We start from the raw sequence: 14,207 nt of genomic DNA, 5'->3' as shown, positions 1-14,207 counted from the left end.
AAGTTTTCAGATTTATAAATCCATGCATGCCAGAACCTGCTCAAAAATCCCAGTCAGTGGAAGATTGTTTGTACATGCATCTCAATCCTTACAGTAGCTTACAGTGCCTAGTTTCACTATGCATAACACCATCTGTATCATTTCCATCCACATTATACCATGTTTAACACCATCAAAGGTACAAGACATTGGAAAATAGATACGGATTATAAATGCCATTTGTGCCATTCACATTACACTGCTAAAACTCATCCAATATCCTTGCTATGTTTTAGAATAAATATTAAAAATATATATAAAAACTGTTGTATTGTATAGACCCCTTCACGGTCGACGTCACAGGAAAATTCTAAGTTCGCATGTCAGGGGTCAGAAAGTTCATTCCATCCCATTGAATTGTGTGTTAACCAGAGAATTTCTCGTCAAGAAAAAATGCCTTATTGTTGCGTCGTGGACTGTGAAAATTACACCAGTTGTGGAGTCAAGTTTTTCCGGATTCCTGCAGGATCTCATCCGTTTTAAAAAAAAAATAGACGACATCTGTTCAGATCTATTTTTTTACAGTCTATGGTTCAGATACTGCTGCTATCTGCTAAGTAGCATGACACAGGTCACAATTAATGCCAGATATCGAACTTCACCTAACTATTAAAGCAGTCTACAGTTTACAGAAAACGTTTGTTTACTTACCAGGGCTTAACTATACCGTTGTTGTCACAATAACTGTCAATAACAACACTAAACACGAGCATCTTTGATCGTAGCATTGTCCCAGTCTGCCCGTTTATTATATAAAAAATACACATACTTAACAGTGTTAAATAAAATAAAAAACACTGTTCGACAGAACTGCTTGGTTTTGTTACCACAGTTATCTGCGTGGTTCCTCGGCGATGAAGTTCCACATGTGCGGCTATCCAACACGAAAATGCATGCAGCAAATAAGCCGTTCACAATATTTTCTTCAGATAACTCCAAATTTCTCCCACACACTGGACTTGATTTTTGATGACTGTCGACAACTTTACAATCTCCACTAGCTATTCTTTCTTCAACTCCTCAGCATCCATCTCGACGACTGCAAGCAGATCGCGCGCGCGTGGTTATGATGCATTTTTAAAAGTGAAAGATCCTGGGAGGGCGTGGCGCGTGGACAAATAAACTGATGTGGATTTTAAATTTTTTTATCAACTTGAAATACAGGCAATCAGGCATATTTTGTAGACGTGTTCCTAAAAATCTGAATATATTTTTACGTTTGCATGTGATTGTTTTAAACCCGTGTTTAGACCTGTGTTTCCCCCGTGTCCGACCCGACACACTTTGGATATTTTTCACCCGTTTGAGCAAAATTTGCGGGTCACTCGTCCGAACCCGTGCAGGACTCTAATCAGGCAGACAATCGCCATTAGCTAAACCAAGTTTATTATGGTTCTGTTCCCGTTCCTGTGATGGCAAAGACAGTGCATATATATGCCGGTCTATTAGCCGCACCATTTTTCTGACCCCATGCTGCGCGCGCACCCAACCTAGGCGTTCGATGTTTACAAACATTGAAGGGGTCTATAAAATACTTCTCAAATAAAGTTTTTAGAATAGTGTTGATTTAATCATTTCCACAGGTCAAATAGTATTTTAATTGTTTTAAACAAACAATGCTGCTCCTTCTCAGTCATTCACTGAACAGGGTAAACACAGCTAGAGAGAGTGACGGCAGGAAGAAAGAAAGAGCTTGCGCTCGCAAGACATTACTGCCAACATTTGGAGGTTACTGAGGTTTGTCCAGAAAGTCACTAGTTCCCTGTCGTCCTGGGAACTCCGACGTGTCGTCGGGGGAGTTCCCTGACGAATTGGGATCACGCTAGGGAGACCAATTGCCTACGAGTGAATTAAAACGAGCCAATGAAAATTGGCATGCAGGATTCGTATTCCGCAGCCCGCCTACCAGCACGGGTATGAAAAGGCGGAAGCAACGCATGCATAATGCTTTTAGCTTCGGAGCCGACCGGTTGTCCTCTCTGAGTGAATGAGCTTTAAGATTGTATCTATCTTATGCTCTACGAGTCTGCTGTTTCGGGAAGGGATCTCTCTGTGCTGGCGTGACAGCCTTTCAGCGACCGCGCGATTTCCTGTCTGCCGGCTGCGTCTACACACTGTTAATTCAAAAGCTGTTTTCACAGCTGGTAAACAGTTGAGTGCGCACAGCGGGCTTGCAGTTTCCCCGCTGTGTTGCCGCGTTGGGTCCCTGTGTGCTTCAGCACAATAAAGAGAGTACTTTCTTCCTGAAAGAGCAACACAAGTGAAGATCACGTCCTTTTCAGGATGACGTTTCACTCGTGTGTTTCTGGATGCGATCGTTTCCTGTCCTCATTTGACAGCCACGTTCATTGTTTCACATGCCTAATCAGTGTGTGAGACTACGTTCGTGGGTGGTTCATGTTCTCTCAGGAGTGCATGACCACGTCGGCACGTTGTTCGTCTCCCCTTTTTAAAGGCTCGAGCCGCTCTGCGTGCCGTGTGCCGTCGAGCGCCGGTTGACAGCGTGGGTTGTCACGGCAACCCAGCGCGCGTCATTCGGCGCTCAAGATGCGCGGTCAGGATCAAGACTCGCGTGCCTATATGAGGTGAGTCCCTTTGCTTATTTCCCGATCTAGTTTCTACTACTTTGTAGCGAATAACATTGGTGATCTGAGGGTTACAGTGAGCACGAACCACTCACTCCTCTAGTGCATCGCAAACATGCTGAGACTGTGTTCGTGGGTGGTTTGTGCTCTCTACATGAGAGCATGACCACGTCGGCACGTTGTTCGTCCTGCCTGAGGGCTTGAACGCTCAGCGTGCCGTGTGTCATCGAGGCGATGGCCACGTTCACTGTCTTGCATGCCTGGTTGACGGTCATGATCGCTGTTTCACATGCCTAATCAGTGTGTGGAACTGTGTTCATGGGTGGTTCATGTTCTCTCATGAGTGCATGACCACGTCGGCACGTTGTTCGTCTCCCCTTTCTCGTAAAGGCTTGGAATGGTATTTTGGTCCTTCTCATGAGGGACCAAGCATTTCATTCGGGGCCCCAGGGGAGCACAGATGTCGATCGCTACATAAGAGAGAAGGCTGTTATACTCTGAAAATGATGCTGAGTTCCTACTGTAATGCTGTGTTCTCGTGCTGAAGATTCAGACTTGACAGCCACACTTCCTGGGTCTAAAGTGCCTGGATTTTTGGCAGTATGGAAGCATTTTGGTGCCAATATGGCAAGCCAAACATGCCTAAATCTGCAGAAGTTTTTCCTCTCTCACTACTCCTGCACATTCAGTGCACGTGGGTAGTTCTGATTCGGGGTGGAGCTGCGCTTAGTGACTGACCGTGATTAGTCACAGCGCTGGCCCTCGGTCAGACGATGTCCACACTGTGGTCCAGAAGCGCCTCAAAACCAGCCCGCTCAGAGTTCGTTTCCCCCCCAGCAAAGGGAAGGGAAACGACCCAGAGAGGAGCGACCCGGAGTATGTGATGTCTGCTCTTCGGGAGTGCGTGTCATCACCACTCCTTCCCCCGGGGGAGGGCCGGGTGGAGAATTTCATTTCTGTTCCGCCGCTGGTCATCCAGTCAGCGATACCCAAAGTTTGAGCAGTCCACTTCCTCTGAGTCACTCACGGGCCCCAGTGCTCAGATGACAGTGAGGGCTACGGCCATGTCACTCTCGTCTCTCGCTGGGTGAGGAGGCGGAAACCAGGACTCGATGCCCCCGGGCCTCGCTCCTCGTTTCCCCTCACGGTCGAGTCTGGCAGACCAGTAAGACCAGTCTCCTCCGTCCGAGAGGGTCAGAATGGCAGTGCGCTCCGCCCCCAAATGGCACCACTCCCGTTCCCCTCTCCCCAGCTCGCGGATAGCAGTGACGCAGCCTTGGCTGCGTTGCCCCTGTCTGCAGCTGGGCCCGGAGGCGCAGAGACCCGGTCACGAGGAGTCAGGGCTTCATTCCTCGTCTCTCCCCCTCCCCTTGCTACCGGGCAGCCCGCAGCAGAATGCCCATGGGCCTTCTCTGCCGTCTGCCCACAGGTGGAAGCAGGTTGGTGTCAAGTTAAAACGCCCAGACCCCGCTCTCGGTCGCTACAATGCCACCAGAGCCGAGTCCCTGTCTTTCACCTCGCTGCCCCTCCGCTGGTACGCCGGTGGTTCGGGTGGGTTTGTTGAGACGGTATCTGGAAGCCTGGCTAGCGCTTTCGGGTCCGTCCCGATGGCTCATCCGCACCATTCGGTTCGGCTATGCAATTCAGTTTGCTCGCCGGCCTCCCAAGTTCAGGGGCGTCCACTTCACCCGTGCGCGGTCAGTGGGTGCCCCTGTCTTGTGGGAAGAGATCGATGTCCTGCTGGCGAAGGACGCGATTGAGCCGGTCCCTCCTGCCGAGATGAGGTTTGGGTTTAACAGCCCCTACTTCATTGTACCCAAGAAAGGTGGTGGGTTACAGCCAATCCTGGACCTGCAAGTTTTGAATCGGGGCCCTGCAACTCCCGTTTAAAATGCTCACGCAGAAGCGCATTTTCGAATGCATCCGTCCCCAGGATTGGTTTGCAGCGATCAACCTGAAGGACGCGTACTTTCACGTCTCGATTCTTCCTCGACATAGATCGTTTCTACGTTTTGCTTTGATGGTCGAGTGTGTCAGTACAAAGTCCTACACTTCCGGCTGGCCCTGTCGCCCCGTGTCTTCTGAAAGTCACGGAGGCGGCCTTTGTTCCCATGAGAGAACAAGGCGTTCGCATCCTCAACTATCTCGACACAGGTAGACCTGTTTGCCTCTCCAGACACGACCTATTGCCAGTGGTTTTACTCCCTGACCGAGGGGACCCTCTGCACGGACGCCCTGGCTCACAGCTGGCCCCGGGACCTGCGCAGCTATGCGTTTCCCCCAGTGAGCCTTCTTGCACAGACCCTGTGCAAGGTCAGGGAGGACAAGGAGCAGGTCCTTTTAGTGGCGCCCAATTGGCCCACCAGGACTTGGTTCACGGAACTCATGCTCCTCGCGACAGCCCCTCCTTGGCCGATTCCTCTGAGAAAGGACCTCCTCACTCTATGTCACCCGCGTCCAGACCTCTGGAAACTCCATGTCTGGTCCCTTGACAGGACGCGGTGGTTCTAGATGGCCTACCACAAGCAGTGGTAGACACCATCCCTTCCGCTAGAGCCCCCTCTACGAGGCGCCTCTATGCGTTGAAGTGGAACCTGTTCGTCAAATGGTGTTCCTCCCGTCAGGAGGACCCCGAACTTGCCCGATCAGAGTCGTGCTTTCCTTCCTGCAAGATGGGTTGGAGCGAAGGCTGTCTCCCTCCACCCTCAAAGTGTATGTCGCTGCAATAGCCGCACATCACGATGCAGTAGAAGGTGAGTCTTTGGGAAAGCACAACCTGATCATCAGATTCCTTAAGGGTGCTAGGAGGTTAAATCCACCTCATGTTTTGCACTCTGTACCTTCTTGGGACCTAGCTCTGGTACTTATAGCTCTTCAAAGTCCTCCTTTTGAGCCTTTGTCGACAGTAGAGCTTAATATCCTGTCCATTAAGACAGCGCTCCTGTTAGCATTGGCCTCTTTCAAGAGGGTCGGGGATCTGTAGGCTTTTTCGGTCGACGAATCGTGCCTAGAGTTCGGGCCGGGCCTTTCTCATGTTGTATTGAGACCCCGGCTCGGATATGTGCCCAAGGTTCCTACCACTCCCTTTGTGGACCAGGTAGTGAACCTGCAAGCACTGCCCCAGGAGGAGGCAGACCCAGCCCTAGCTTTTCTCTGTCCCGTCCGCGCCTTGCGGGTTTATATTGACAGAACGCAAAGCTTCAGAACCTCAGATCAGCTCTTTGTCTGTTATGGAGGCCAGCAGAAGGGGAAGGCTGTCTCCAAGCAGAGGTTAGCCCACTGGTTAGTGGATGCTATCACCCAAGCGTATGAGTCTCTGGGTGAGCCTTGTCCTCCCAGGTTGCACACTCACTCTACTAGAGGTGTTGCCGCTTCCTGGGCTTTGGCTCAAGGCGCCTCGTTGACAGACATCTGTAGAGCTGCGGGCTGGGTGACACCTAACACGTTCGCTAGGTTTTATAGTCTACGTGTAGAACCTGTTTCCTCCCGAGTACTCGCTACGGCCAGTGGTGCGGGGGAATAGGTTATGTCGGCTTGCTACGCCACTCCGTGCCTCGGCCGGATACGTGCGTCTTTTGCTCTTTTGGCACCCTACGTTGGTGAGCCTTGTGAGTTCCTCCATCACCCCTCCGGTGCCAGGCGTGGCGGATCGCCTGGCGCCAGGTCTGCTACCTGTAGTAGGAATTGCTATAAGACTGGGTGTTTTTCCAGTGGTCTCTACGGTGACCCATGATGCCACGTGCAGTTCAGCCGTGTCTTCCCCTTGACAGACTCGTTTGTTGAGTACGCTCCCACTTCCCTCGGATTGGGACTACCTCAGGGACTGCCATATGTTTCACTACCCCACTGGGCTAGTACATATGTGTATTCCAGGCCTTCCTCAGGCAGGCTGGGCTTCCGCAGCGTACATATCAGATAGAAACGGACAAATATCACATGAAATGTGAATTTTACAAATCCTTTTTTGAGCTACATTGATACAGCTAAACTCATCTCTGTGTGAATAAGGCCTCAAATGATGTTAAAAATCTAAATGTTAACCCTCACAAACTTCAGACATTGTTATAGGAAACGTGCTGAAAGTTGCGGCAGAAACAAGGTTTGTTGCAAAGTGCCGAACGAGCAGAAAATGACAATATATCGGAGACAACAGCGGAGTGATATTTTAATTCAGAACAAACACACACACAAATGAAGGCATGCACTGCAAAAAATGCTTTTCTTACTTAAGTCAAGAAGCATTTACTAGAGAAGTAAAATGACATAAGAAATTCTGTTTTGTTTTAAGATAAAAATAAAGTAATTTAAGTCATTTTTGCTTAAAACAAGCAAAATGATCTGCCAATGGGGTAAGCAAAAAAATCTGAATTCGAATGGAAAACAAGAAAAAAAATCCTAATTCAAATGGAAACCAAGATTATTTTTCCAAGATTCACATTTTTTGCAGTGTGAGACTATAGAACATCCAACTCTCTCACACACACACACACACACACACACACAGAATAGAATGACTGCTGCACTTGACAGTGCGCATATAAGAACGAGCAGAAAGAGCGCCCCGGGCGCACGCACGCACTCTCACCATCTTCAAACAACAAAAACATTGCCTTATCTTCTCTAAAAAGAGTTCCGCACATTCAGCTGATATAAACCACAATTTCAATAAACGAAAAAACCTATTCAGTGATGAAATGTTTTCTATGTTGACACAAATCTTGTGCGGTGGCCTAAACTTCTGAGATAATCACACGAGTGGATTAAAAAACTTTTTCAGCAACACCGGGTGATCTCGAGAGATCCCGCACAGAGCACGACATCTATATTGCCGGAAGAGAAACGAGAGCAGAAGAGATGGCAGAGACTGAGTTTAATATCGAACACGACAATGAGTGGCTCAATTTCGAAGGTTGTCCGTACCTATTCAAGCCTGAATACATATTACTGAACACACTAGGTTTCTCGATATCCTTACCAAATATAATGCCTGTATTTCCACAGCCCTTGACTGACATGCGCCTCTTAAAAGTAGAGTTGTACCTTCTACACACACATCTCCCTGGTTTACCCCTGCACTTCGCAATCTAAAAACAGCTGATCGTCGTCTTGAAGGCCTTTACAAGAAAACTGGTTTGACTGTTCACCTTACTGCTTACACTGACCATATCCAGTTGTACAAATCTGCTATAAACACTGCACGCTCTAGTTACTACTCTACTATTATTAATAATGCATCCTCTCGACCTAAAGCTTTTTTTCTGTAGTCAATAAACTCACCAACCCTCCAGCACCTGTCATAAGTAACTCAGCAGACCTCTGTGAGTCATTCCTGCATTTCTTTCATAATAAAATTGATAGCATTCATAATCATTTCCCATCCATGATCTCCCCTGTCTCCACACACAACTTCCCCACTGCTTTTACACCTGGTACTCTCACTGATTTTGCCACCCCAACCCCTGCTTATGTCTCTGAGCTAATCAACAAAACAAACGCATCTTCCTGTCATCATGATCCCGCTCCTTCTACTTTACTTAAAAAATGTGCAATTATAATTTCACTGCCGATTTCACTTCTCATCTCCCAACTACTAAGAACTGGTGCTGTTCCTCTGGCATTAAAAACTACTGCTGTCACTCCGATCCTAAAGAAACCTGGCCTTGACCCCTCTGACATGGCCAACTACAGACCAATCTCAAATCTACCATTTCTTTCGAAACTGCTTGAGAAAGATGTCACTGCTCAGCTTCAAACACATTTGTCATATAACAACCGCTATGAATGTTTTCAATCCGGTTTTCACACCCTCCACAGCACTGAGACAACACTTCTTAGGGGCCGATCACACCGGACACGTTTTTTGCAGTGAGAGGCGCCTATTTTCAATTGATTTCCTATGGCAGCGAGCGTTCTGCGCGCTGTTTATGCGCCTGCTGCGCCTCGCGTTTTACCGCCTGCTGCGCCTTGCAACATAAAAAATGCAGTGCACTGCTTGTTCTGTTTGATGGTAAAAACTGTGCACCTCGCGTTTTCGAACCTGAAAAACGCGTTAGGTGTGATCGGCCCCTTAGGGTGGTCAATGATCTCCTTATGGCCACGGACCACGGACCACGGCCACCAGTATTCTAATTCTTCTAGATATTTCCTCTGCATTCGACAATCTCTCAGAGTATTCTCATCTCACAATGGTATTTCTGGAACTGCCCTAGCCTGGTTCACCTCCTACCTGTCTGATCGCCAGCATTACATCTCTATCCGCCAGGCTAAGTCCACTACTGCCTCTGTCCCACACGGTGTTCCCCAGGGTTCTGTTCTTGGGCCACTTCTCTTCATCATCTAAATGCTCCCATTAGGTAACATCATCCGTCATCATGGCTTTAAATTCCATTGCTATGCAGACGACACCCAACTATACATCCATTCTCAACGCAATGCTCCTTTCCCCACAAATTCCATATCAGCTTGTATTGATCATATAAATGCTTGGATGACCAGTAATTTTCTCAAACTCAACACTGATAAAACAGATTTACTTCTTATTGGTTCACCTCAAATTACATCCCGTTTCTGTGTTGACATTGTTAACATTGCTGGAGTTTTGGTTCAACCTTTCACCACTGTCAAAAACCTTGGTATAATCTTTGATTCCTCTCTTTCCTTCCTTCCACACATCTCCCTGCTCACCAAGTCAGCCTTATTTCACCTATATACACACCTATTTCACAATATCGCTTGCTTACGTCCATTTCTGAAAATCAATGATGCTGAAACTCTGGTTCACGCTTTCATCACTTCACGGCTTGACTACTACAATTCTCTCTTCTATGGCTAACCCAATTCATCTACAAATAAGATCCAATATATTCAGAACTCTAGGGTCCTCACATACACAAAGAAATCTTCTCACATTACTCCAATTTTACACAGACTTCATTGGCTACTGGTACGCTTTTGTATTCAATACAATATACTCCTTATCACATTCATTCATCTGTCTAAATCTGTGTTAGTGAGCACTTCTCCTTTGCCGAGATAATCCATGCACCTAACAGGTGTGGCATATCAAGATGCCACAGACAGAAATCCTTAGACAGTATGATTATTGCAGAGGTGTGCCTTAGGCTGGCCACAACAAAAGGCCACTCTAAAATGTGCTGTTTTACTATATTAGGGGGTCCGAAAAAAAAGGAAAGAAAAACCGGTTGTTGATTGTGGCCTGTGGAATGTTGGTCCACTCCTCTTCATTGGCTGTGCGAAGTTGCTGGATATTGGCAGGACCTGGAACACGCTGTTGTATACGCCAATCCAGAGCATCCCAAAAATGCTCAAGGGGTGACATGTCCGGTGAGTATGCTGACCATGCAAGAACTGTTTCATGTTTTCGGCTTCCAGGAATTGTGTACAGATCCTTGCAACATGGGGCCATGTGTTATCATACTGCAACATGAGGTAATTACTCGTGGATGAATATACATACTGCCCTAATTAGTCAACGTCTCGTTCCTCCCTCTCTTTGCCGCTATCATAGGAGCGGGTGCACACGCGATGATAATAGCACATGGACATTCATCCATTTCTCCACTCTCCCTTCCATATTCATTCCCCGGTCTTTTTATACACTTACACTGCACTGTCTTGTCGTTTCGTCCATGTTGTTTGTCTGTGTGGGCGTAGTCAGTCTTGCGCCGGCCAAAACGAACGATCGAGTGGCGAAACCGGAAGCTGACAAAACCATTGTCTAGTGTGAATAAGTGTACATGTGTGTATTCAAATGAAAAAATGATGTGCTAAATATATTATGTGTGAATGACTATTAATATGTATATATTGGGAATGGATTATTATGGATAATCTGTCACGATCCACACTCGGGAAGAAGGGAAAGATCCAAGGGTGCAGTATGAAATGTTTAATAGGGAAATCCTTACTCACAAACAGTCCAGGCAGGGGTCAAAACCAAAGAAGCAGTCCAAAACATAAAACAAATACAAAACCGGCAACAAGGCAGAATACCGAAATGGTGTGAAAAATAGACAAGGACTCCGTGACACATACTAAAACAAACAGGGTATATATACACACAGGGAACACAAGCTAAACAAGATAACAAGGGGGCGTGGTAAACTGAAACACCTGTGAAGACTAATCAACATAACGGGGAACAACTGAACATGACAAGACACATGGCAGGATCACATGACAAGCAGGGAATAATATGACAGACACTAACAAGGAACAAGACACAAAACCCACACCGTGACATAACCTCCCCTCTACGGAGCGGCTACCAGACACTACAAGACGTGACAGACCAAACAAAAATCCAGGCGGGAGGTGGAGTGGTGGAGGATCAGGGGGAGGGGAGGGAAGGGGGGCCAGTTCCATGGAGGGAAACGGGGACAGGGAGTGACAGTTCATCTGGCGGCCAGGGCGGAGCAGACAGTCCATCGGGCGGCCAGGGCGGAGACTTTCCCTCGGGCGGCCAGGGCGGAGACTCTCCCTCGGGCGGCCAGGGCGGAGACTCTCCCTCGGGCGGCCAGGGCGGAGACTTTCCCTCGGGCGGCCAGGGCGGAGACTCTCCCTCGGGCGGCCAGGGTGGAGACTCTCCCTCGGGCGGCCAGGGCGGAGACTTTCCCTCGGGCGGCCAGGGCGGAGACTCTCTCTCGGGCGGCCAGGGCGGAGACTCTCCCTCGGGCGGCCAGGGCGGAGACTCTCCCTCGGGCGGCCAGGGCGGAGACTCTCCCTCGGGCGGCCAGGGCGGAGACTCTCCCTCGGGCGGCCAGGGTGGAGACGACCCCTCGGGCGGCCAAGGAACAGGCACCGGCTCAGGAACAGACACCACCGGTTCAGACACCACCGGTTCAGGAACAGATACCACCGGCCCAGGAACAGACACCACCGGCTCGGGAACAGGCACCGGCTCGGGAACAGGCACCACCAGCTCCGACACCACCGGCTCAGGAACGGACACCACCGGTTCAGGAACGGACACCACCGGCTCAGACACCACTGGCTCGAGAACAGGCACCGGCTCAGGAACAGACACCACCGGCTCAGACACCACCGGCTCGGGAACAGATACCACCGGCTCAGGAACAGACACCACCGGCTCAGGCACTGGAACTGGCACCACCGACTCAGGCACTGGAACTGGCACCACCGATTCAGGCACTGGAACCACCGACTCAGGCACTGGAACTGGCACCACCGACTCAGGCACTGGAACTGGCACCACCGGCTCAGGCACTGGAACTGGCGCCACCGGCTCAGGCACCACCGGCTCAGGCACTGGAACTGACCCCACCGGCACAGGCTCAGGAACAGACGCCACCGGCTCAGGCTCAGGAACAGACGCCACCGGCTCAGGCTCAGGAACAGACGCCACCGGCTCAGGCTCAGGAACAGACGCCACCGGCTTGGGAACAGACACAGGCTCGATGGTGGCCATCTTGTCAGGGGACACAGGCTCGGCAGGCGTGACATGAACAGGCTCGGCGGCGGCCTTCTTGTCCGAAGACACAGGCTCGGCAGGCGTGACGTGAACAGGCTCGGCGGCGGCCATCTTGTCCGAAGACACAGGCTCGGTAGGCGTGACGTGAACAGGCTCGGCGGCGGCCATCTTGTCCGAAGACACAGACTCGGCAGGCATGACGTGAACAGGCTCGGCGGCGGCCATCTTGTCCGAAGACACAGGCTCGGAAGGCGTGACGTGAACAGGCTCGGCGGCGGCCCTCTTGTCCGAAGACACAGGCTCGGCAGGCATGACGTGAACAGTCTCTGGCTGGGTAGACGTGACCTGAACAGGCTCTGGCTGGGAAGACGTGACGTGGACAGTCTCTGGATCGGCAGATGTGACGTGAACAGTTCTGGGAAACTCTAGGATCTTGTATAGTTTTTTGAAGTAATCCAACAGAGTCTCAGCTGCTCTGTCTATCTCAGACTGCACAGGGACCTCCGAGACTGGGACCACCGGACTTGGGATCACCGGAACTGGGACCACCGGAACTGGGACCACCGGAACTGGCATGGAGGAAGTCTTCCTTCTCCTCCTCCGTTTTGGGACCACCGGAACTGGGACCACTGGACTCGGGACCACCGGAAATGGGACTACCTGACTCGGGACCACCTGACTCAGGACCACCGGAACTGGGACCACCTTACTCGGGACCACCGGAACTGGGACCACCGGACTCGGGACCACCGGACTCGGGACCACCGGCCTCGGGACCACTGGAACTGGGACCACCGGAACTGGGCTGGAAACCACCAACCCAGGGTCGAAGAGGGGCCAGAGTGGAGAGTGGTGTTGGTCTTTCTCTCGTCCACCTCCTCTACTGCGGCCTCCACGGGTCACGTGAAAAATGACCAATCGGGTCCCCTCAAAACCTTGCCCCCTCTCCCGCTCGGTGGCTGGGGAAGAGGCACTGGTAAACATACTGCTGGATCTTGACATGACGGAGTCCTTCTGTCACGATCCACACTCGGGAAGAAGGGAAAGATCCAAGGGTGCAGTATGAAATGTTTAATAGGGAAATCCTTACTCACAAACAGTCCAGGCAGGGGTCAAAACCAAAGAAGCAGTCCAAAACATAAAACAAATACAAAACCGGCAACAAGGCAGAATACCGAAATGGTGTGAAAAATAGACAAGGACTCCGTGACACATACTAAAACAGACAGGGTATATATACACAGGGAACACAAGCTAAACAAGATAACAACTAATCAACATAACGGGGAACAACTGAATATGACAAGACACATGGCAGGATCACATGACAAGCAGGGAATAATATGACTAACAAGGAACAAGACACAAAACCCACACCGTGACATAATCAAATAGATTAAGTATTTGTATGTGTATTAACTGTAATATGTTCCTGGAATTGGTGTGGCCCAAAAAGGGGTGGGGTTTGGCCTATTTAAAGTGCAGAAAACCAAAATAAAAACCAATATCATTATCAAGTCAAAATGAACTACCTTTAAAGGACAACTCCGGTGAAAAATGAACCTAGGGATAATTAACACATGGTTACCGAGTCGATCGTTCCCTGGGATGCGTTTTCATGTTAATCGAAGTCATGTTAATCGAAGTTAATCGAGTTTTATTTATAAAAACAGATTAGCTCATAACACTAGTATATGGGGCAGAGTGTAAGTAAAAATAAATCGCTAGTTAATACCACTAACAAGGCTCAAAATAGCCTCACACTAACACGGTAGCATAATGAGGGTCCCTACATACTAAACGAAGCATTGAGAACTTTGTAAGTGTACAGACAGTTTAACAATCGAACGATCGACTCGGTAACCATGTGTTAATTATCCCTAGGTTCATTTTTCACCGGAGTTGTCCTTTAACAACGAATTAAGCTGAAAATTTATCTGAAAATAAAATGTACTTTTATATAGTCATTACATAACATTTCCTTACACAAAACTACACTAAATAGTCCTGCATGCATTGGTCTTACCTTGACATCAATCACTGCTGAAGAAGAATCTAACTCGTCCCCTAACTGTGGATGTAAACAAATGTAAAATATATTATTCATTGTGAGAAATCACTTAATTTAAATG

This window comes from Rutilus rutilus (assembly GCF_951802725.1).
Source record: "Rutilus rutilus genome assembly, chromosome: 4".
Taxonomy (NCBI): domain Eukaryota; kingdom Metazoa; phylum Chordata; class Actinopteri; order Cypriniformes; family Leuciscidae; genus Rutilus; species Rutilus rutilus.
Note: the sequence above shows the minus strand (reverse complement) of the source record.